Here is a 7,888-nt window from a genome sequence, read left to right on the forward strand (position 1 = left end):
GTCCGTCTCAAAGCAGAATCCAATGGCCGTGTAGAAATGATATTTATTCCCCACCAGCAGCTCCACTGGACCTGCAGTCTGGCCAGTGTTAATCAGTCTGAGGCACTTGGCTCAGTTTTCTGTTACCTCTGCAGGAAGGTTTTCAGAGAGCCCCATTCCACTTTATTAAGAACTGGAAGGCATCTGGACCAGTTATTTTAATGAACGTGAATAAGGGGAAGCTCAAAAGGGAACGGCAAAGGAGAAATTGCATCCATAGGGAATTTATTATGGGTTATGATCGCAGGTAACTATACACATCATTACACCATGAGGCAGGTGATAGTAACCTCATTTTATAGAGGGGAAAAATAAGGTTCAGGGTCACACAACTAATATATATCGCTTTCTGGCCCTGAGGACACAGATGATGCCACTATATGCTCTGGGTGGCTCTTTGCTCATAGGTTCTTTAGAAATTAACATCGTGGTAGCTGAATGCTGATTGTGTGTGTGTGTGTGTGTGTGTGTGTGTTTCAGATAATTGACATTACTAAAATACAAAAGCCTGTAGATATATATTATTCAATCGTATTTTATCAATATTTTTATGGAAGAATATATCCAGATGCTTTTATAGTTACAGAAACCAGATTAATTAGGCTTAAGCAATGAAAGAGACGTTAACGTTAAGTCCAGCAAATGCTGGAGCCGGAGGATCGCAATGTACCTGGGCTGATCTCCAAGTCTCAGCTCTGCTTTCTGGAATACAGACGTCATTCCCAAGCAAGCCCTGTCCACCTGGAGGCTGAAATTCCCTGCCACACCAATCCCCGGCATCAGGGTCCCGTATTAATTCCAGCTTGTCATTCCAGAGAAAAAATACTTCTTTCCCAGTAGCTCCGGCAAGTCCCTCGATGCACCTGATTGTCCAGCTTGAGCCACATGTCCACCCCTGATGCAAGCAGTACAGATCACGGGACAGCCCCTCGTCAGGAGGGGCCGGGTGCGGAATCTCCAAAGACAAGCGGGAAAACGCCTGAGGTTCATTCTGCAGCAAGAAGCATCTCTAGGTAAACTCTCAATACTGTGCCACATCCTTCAATAATGTGTACAGGCATGCGGATTTTATTTAAAAGCAAAAGAAAACCAAGAAGGACATTTTAAAATCCAAGTTTCACGAAAAGCTCCATAAATAAGTGAACCCTTGTACTCTGTTCTGGAAAAGAGACTTCAAACTGCAGGTCACAACCCTTCAGTGAATCATGAAATAAATTTAGGGGGTCGTGACCAGCACTTTTAAATGAAATATAGAAAATGTCTGTGTGTAACACAAAGTGAGGTCATTTTTGTTTCAGTTTATATGAGCGTGTTCAGGGTTACAGTATGAAATGTATTCCTTCCCAGGTTTGCTAGTTCAGCTACCCTAAATGAAGACAAGTGGTCACGTGGGTAACCGCTAGAGATTTGACTAAAGCCGGAGAGGTGACTCAGCTCCAAGGGACTCGGGACTCAGAGCTGTCAGGTCCCAGATCTGTGCCCTCCGCACTGAGACCTCAGGCAAGTCGTTTGATGCTTCTGAGTCTTCATTTTCTCCCTTGTTAAGTGAGGCTACTACTTATCCTTCCTGCCTCAATGGCTTGATGTAAGAATCAAACGAAATGGTGCTCATGAGCATTGGGAAGCACTACATAATTGTACATTGCAATGATTCTTATTCTAGGTAAATGAAAGTGCCTGGAGCTGGTGGTCTCTCTCCGCGGCACTTAGAGAATTCAAGTGTAGAAAATAAACCCCATGCCTTTGGAAAAGTGAGCGTTTTCTCACAAGTTTGGCTTCCACACTACTAACTGCAGGTTCTTTTCAGAAGACGGGGGTAGATTTACGAGCCCTGGCTGCAGCACAGTGGCCAGTGGCCTCAACTCCACAGGAAGGGGCTGTGTTCACAGGGACGTCTTCAGCTTGGGCCCAGTCTCTGAAACGCCCTGAACGACTGCACAGCTGACCTGCATGCCTCCCACCCCGGAAGTACTGGATCCATGCTGCCTGCTGCTTCCAGGAGAGAGGGGGTCCTCATGGTGGTTGAGTGGGACTGGGGAGTCCGTGTTCATGTGAACCCCAGGGGTGAGTGGACACTTCACCCCTGGAAGGAAGTCCATTTTACAAATGAAGAAACGGGCTCAAAGAGGCATGCGAAACCTACCGCATGTTGCGTTCTTCTTGAAGATCATGAGAGCAAGCACCTGCTCCCAGATACCGTAACGGGCTCAGGAAACGAGCATCTTTATTGCGCTTGGACTAGCAGAATCTGGACCGCTTGCATCAGGGGTGGACATGTGGCTCAATGAGCCACTTAACATCATTCTAGAAACGACTTTAAAACACTTCGGAAGAGCCCAGCCCAAGCTTTGGTCCCACACACTCCACGTGTCCATTCCTTTCTCCTCTGGCACTCGAAGACACACTTGGCAGTGGCTAGTCTCTCCCCCGGTCTCTAATTCCTGTTCTTGGAGCCGTACCCTGGCTCTTGACCAAAGCAGAACTGGGAAGCCTTAAAAATAAGGCACGGGGAGAGGGGATTGGCTGCATGAGGGAACTTTTAGGGCGATCGTAATGTTCCTATCATGATTGTGGCATTGGTTACATTTTGTGAAACTCTTTGAATTATAGTCACCAAATTGGTAACTTTTATTATATGTAAATTATATTAAGTCCTCACTTAACGTCATTAATAGGTAATGGGACTTAAAGCAAAACGATGTATAACAAAAGCAATTTTATCATAGGTTAATTGATATAAACAGGAGTAAAGTTCCTGTGGCATCTCATTAACATTCAAACAAAATGGTGTTATTTGAGGATCTGCTGTATATATTGCTCAATAAAGCTGATTTTTTTTTAAATGTATGGTTTGAATATGTACATTCACTGTATGTAAATTCTACATCCAAAGAAAACTAACTTGTTGAACTGTAATGATATACATACTGAAGGATCTCGGGACACGTGTATTGATGTCTGCAGTTTACTTTGAAATGCATTAAAATAAGGTGTATTAATGGGTGGTTAGATACATGATAAAGCAAACAGGAAGATTTAAGTGTACCAACAAGACTGCCACTGTAGAATTCTTTTAACTTTAGCATACGTTTGAAATTTTCATTGTAAAATGCTGTGGGGAAAACCAAGTAACACAGGTTTCTGGCAGTGCCGAATAGTTCCTACTGAACCAGCTCGTTCACAAATCAAACATATAAGCTCTGGGAAACAAAGTCTTTAAAATCCAGCTGCTTAAAGGTACTGAAAGTGACCGAAAGCAAGCAGAAACTGGAAGGGAGTCAGTATATGAAGAAAGGCACCACAGAGGGGCCGTTTCCTATTTACCACTTTAGGTCTGAGGTCACGTCTCAGTCTGCACCAAGCAAAGCAGGTAAACCTCCTGTGGAAAATCTGCCGTCTTACTGGCTTGACCATCCAGAGTACAAGGTTTGAAGCGACCACAGCCTTTGAGAGTGGAGAAGGGAATAGCAACAGAGCCAGAGAGTGGATTCTCAAATTCTGTATGTAAACTCTACTCAAATCTCTGGCTGACCGCTGAATCAGGCATGCACAGCCAAGGCTAAAAGAACGGAACTAAAATTTGAGCTACTTCCTAGTACAGGGAGACAGTTTTGCTGTTGAGTTCAGCCAAGTGGACTACCCGTTTAAAAATAATTATTTTCATTGGAACATAACAATCCAGAGTGTCTATATTATAAATTATACATCAATTATAATGTCTAGAATGTAACCCAAAATTACTCAATATACAAATAATAAAAACAGCTTATTCTCAAAAGAAAAGCAAAGGAGAGTAATTTTTAAGTCTAGCTCCACAAAAGCCCGTCCACTCAGCAAAATCAGTACCATGGCCATAACTTTTAGTTACTGGGACATCTGTGGGCTGACTCATGCCATCTGCCCGCTTCTGGAGTACACAGACTCACACTATGAGGAGAAATACATGAAGGGGGGATACTCCCGACTATGACAGAAGCCGGTGGCTGAGTGACAAATTCAAGCTGGTGCTGGACTTTTCCAGTCTGCCCTACTTAATTGTCGGGGCTCACAGGCTCACCCAGAGCAATGCCATCCTTCGCTACATTGCTCATAGGCACAACCTATGTGGGGAGAGGGAAGAGAAGATTCACACGGACATTTTGGAGAACAAGGTTCTGAACATCCAAATGTCCCTGGTCAGGGTCTGCTATAGCCCTGACTCGGAAACCGAAGCCTGAGTCCTTGAAGGCGTGGCCTGAAAAGATGAAGCTGCTTCAGGTTCTGGGGAAGAGGTCTTGGTCTGCAGGGGACACGCTCACTTATGTGGATTTCTTGGCTTATGACATCCTAGACCTACACCATATATTTGAACCCAAGTGCCTGGACACATTCACAGACCTGAAGGACTTTGTGGTCCACTTCGAGGGACCGAAGAAGATCCCCGCCTCCGTGCAGTCCAGCTGCTTCCTCCCGGGTCCTCTGTTTCTAAAGACTGCAGTGTGGGGCAACAACTAGGTCCTTGTACAGCCATGATTTTGGAGCAAGAAGTACTACGAGCCCCGGAGAACACATGGGGCTTCCTGTACCTCTAGAACCTGCTGTCTTTTTTCTTCTTTTCACTCGCTTCTCCCCCAGATGCCTTACTGGCCCCCTTACTGTCCTCCCCAACACTTTTCCATCTGGGCCCTGTAAAGCTCAGTTGCCCGCTTTTCTTCAGTGGCGTTCCTACCTCCACCCACATTAACCCTCTTGCAATGAAGCCAACCAGACCAACCTTCCTTTCAGTGGTTGCTCTGCTCTGAGGAATCTGACCGGACCCCTGCCCTGTAGGGCTCAGCCCTAAGCTCCCAGCACTGCCCCGAAGACCAGCATTGGCCTGGCGTGCAGGCCCCACTTCCACATCACAGTCCTTGCCCGGTCCTCCCTGATCCCAGGTAAAGCCGTAATCATGCCTGCTTATTTTTCTTTCCCTCTTGGACAATGGACTCAGGACTGTGTTGGGTGTCGGAGTGTCCATTTTCTCTTGTCTGTAGAGGCTGGGTAATCATAGTGGTGATGGTGGTGCTGGTGTGTGTGTTTGGTGGCAGGGAAGGGGGCAGGTAGGATTATAAAGTTTCTTGTTCATTTCTATCTCTACTTCATGTACCTTGTGCCTCAGCCTGGGGTCTCTAGAGAAGAGGGGGCCTTCTGTGCCTGGGTCCCTCCTTAATTCAGCATTCATGGAATGCCTCCTGTGAGCTTGTAGTACTCTGTCATGGTCCAGGAGGCTCTCAGGTGATAGGGAAGTGGGTAGAGCAGTCCACTGAAAGTGTGGGATCCTGGCAGACTAGCTTCTGTCATCTTCTGTTGGAACCATTTTCTGCTATAGATGCCCTTCCTCTGTGCTTCTTACAATATATCTCAATAAACACATCCCACTGTAAGAAAAAAGAAAAAAAAGAAAAAAAAAAAAGGCAAAGCAAGGGAAACCACCCCCAGGAATTTCTAGTCAAAGATTTTAAAGCAGTCATTAAAATTACGTTCAGGGGTATAAAAAAGATTTTCATAGTGAATAAAAAGACAGTGAACCTCAGCAGATTAATGGAAATTATTTTTAAAGAACGAAATGGAATTTTTAGAACTGGAAAGTATACTAAGCTCACTAGATGAGCTTAATAGAAGGGAGATTACAGAGGGGTCAGAGAGCTTGTAGACAGGTCAGGAGAAATTATCCAATCTGAAGAACAAAAAGGAAGCATTGAAAATAAATTGGGGGGTTGGGGAACCTAGAGACATGTGGGATAATATCAAAAAGTTTAACTTACATGTAATTGGAATCCTAGGAGATGAGAACATATGGTGCAGAGAAAACATTTGAAGAAATAATAGCTAAAAAATTTCCTAAATTTGGTGACAAATTTACAGATTCAAGAAGTTCAGTGAATAAGCGGCAGGATTAATACAAAGAAAATGCCAGAGGTGCATCACAGTCAAACTACTAACGACCGAACTGCAAGAGAAAATCTTAAAAGCAGCTGGAGGAAGCTGGGAGCAGTGATTCCAGTGGCTGCTGACCTCTCCTCAGGAACATGGGACGCCGGAAGGCAGAACGGCAACATCGTCAGTGTGCTGGGAGAAAAAGTCACCTCAGTGAAAATATTCTTCACAAATAAGGATGAAACAACCACATTTTCAGATAAAAGAAAACTGAGAATCTGCAGATCTGCACTACAAGAAATGCCGAAGGAAATTCTTCAAGCTGAAGGGAGTATACCAGAGAAAAACTCGTTATTCAGTAAGGAAGGAAAACCACTGGAAACAGCAGATGTCTGCGTAAACATAAAAGACTACCTTTTTTTTTCTCTTTAAGAATATATATTACTGTTTAAGAAGCAAAAAAAAAAAAATTGTATTGTGCATTTTAGCATATGTCGATGTGATCTGAATGACAACCATGGCATAATAGATGTAGAGAAACTGGGATATAAACCTGTACAGTCGCAAGCTTTCTCTATTTTACACAAAGTCATACAATATTAACTCTTAGAGCACTATGAAAAGTTAATCCCTAGAGCAGCCACTTAAAAAGTAACGCAAAGAGACAGAGCTAAAAAGTCAAGAAAGTGGAATTCTAAAACTTTTTCAGTTATTCCAGAGGATAGGAAAGGAAGAACAGGAACAAGAAGCAGTGGGGACAAATAAAGCAAATGGTCAAAGGGCAGACCTAAATCCAGTCATATACATCACTACCTGTAAATGGTCTCAACCTATGCTAAGATGGTAGACACATTTCAAGTGCTCAATAGTCACCATATTAGACTACTGTAGTATGAACCACCTTGACCTAATTGACATTTATAAAGCACTACACCCAAGAACTGCAGAAGACGTGTTCAAGTGCATGTGGTACATTCGCTAAGATCAGCCATATGCTGGACCATAAAACAGGTCTCAGTGAGACATTAAATGTGGTTCTCTGGCCACACTGACAATGTTAGAAATAAATAATTTGTCTAAAAAAAAAACATTTTTGGAAGTTAAGCAACATACTGCTTAATAATTTATGGGTAAGAAAAGAAAAAGATTTTAAACAAAAATGATAAGAGAACATATCAAATATTTCAGGATACAGTTATCACAGAGATAACAGGGAAACTTATAGCTAACATTAGAAAAGAAGAAAGGTCTAAAATCAGTTATGTAAGTGTCCACTGTAAGAATCTGGAAAAAGAAGCAACCCAAAAGGAAGTAGAAGAACGAAAATAATAGTAGAACTCTCAAGTGGAATCTATCCCCAAACTGCAAAGTTGGCTTAAGGTTAGAAAAGCAATCAATGAAATGCAACATATTAACAAAGGAGAAAACCATATGATCGTTGCACTAGATGCAGAGAAAACATTTGACAATTCAGTACTCGTTCATGTTTTTTTTTTTAACTCAAAACTAGAAACAAAAGGATACTTTCTTAACCAGATAAAGGGTATCTATGAAAATCCCACAGTTAACATCATATTTAATGGTGAAAAACTAAAGACTTTTCCCTAAGATCATGAACAAGACAAGGATATCTGCTTCCACCTACCTATTTTATTCAACATTATACTGAGGTCCTAGCCATTGCAGTAAGATAAGAACAAGAAAAATAAATATCAGAAATAAGCAAAATTTTATTTCAGATGACATGAATATTTTCATAGAAAATCCTAAAAGAATCAACTACAACTAATCAGTGATTTTAGCAAGGTTTTAGGAATCAAGTTAATTTGCAAAAATTATTCATATTTATATATCCTCCAGCAAACACTTGGAAAGGGAAATCTTGATGTTTTACTTACAATAGCATCAAAAAACAAAATACTTTAGGATGAAAGTACAAAAGATGTACAAGACT

The 7,888-nt window shown here is 42.2% G+C and overlaps 1 pseudogene; it reads left to right on the forward strand.

Annotated features, from left to right (window-relative positions):
* Positions 1–6: 6 nt before the first annotated feature.
* LOC111737891 lies at positions 7–4,696 on the forward strand (annotated as a pseudogene).
* Positions 4,697–7,888: the final 3,192 nt, after the last annotated feature.

Source organism: Pteropus vampyrus, unplaced genomic scaffold (genome assembly GCF_000151845.1).
Source record: "Pteropus vampyrus isolate Shadow unplaced genomic scaffold, Pvam_2.0 Scaffold32, whole genome shotgun sequence".
Lineage (NCBI taxonomy): Eukaryota > Metazoa > Chordata > Mammalia > Chiroptera > Pteropodidae > Pteropus > Pteropus vampyrus.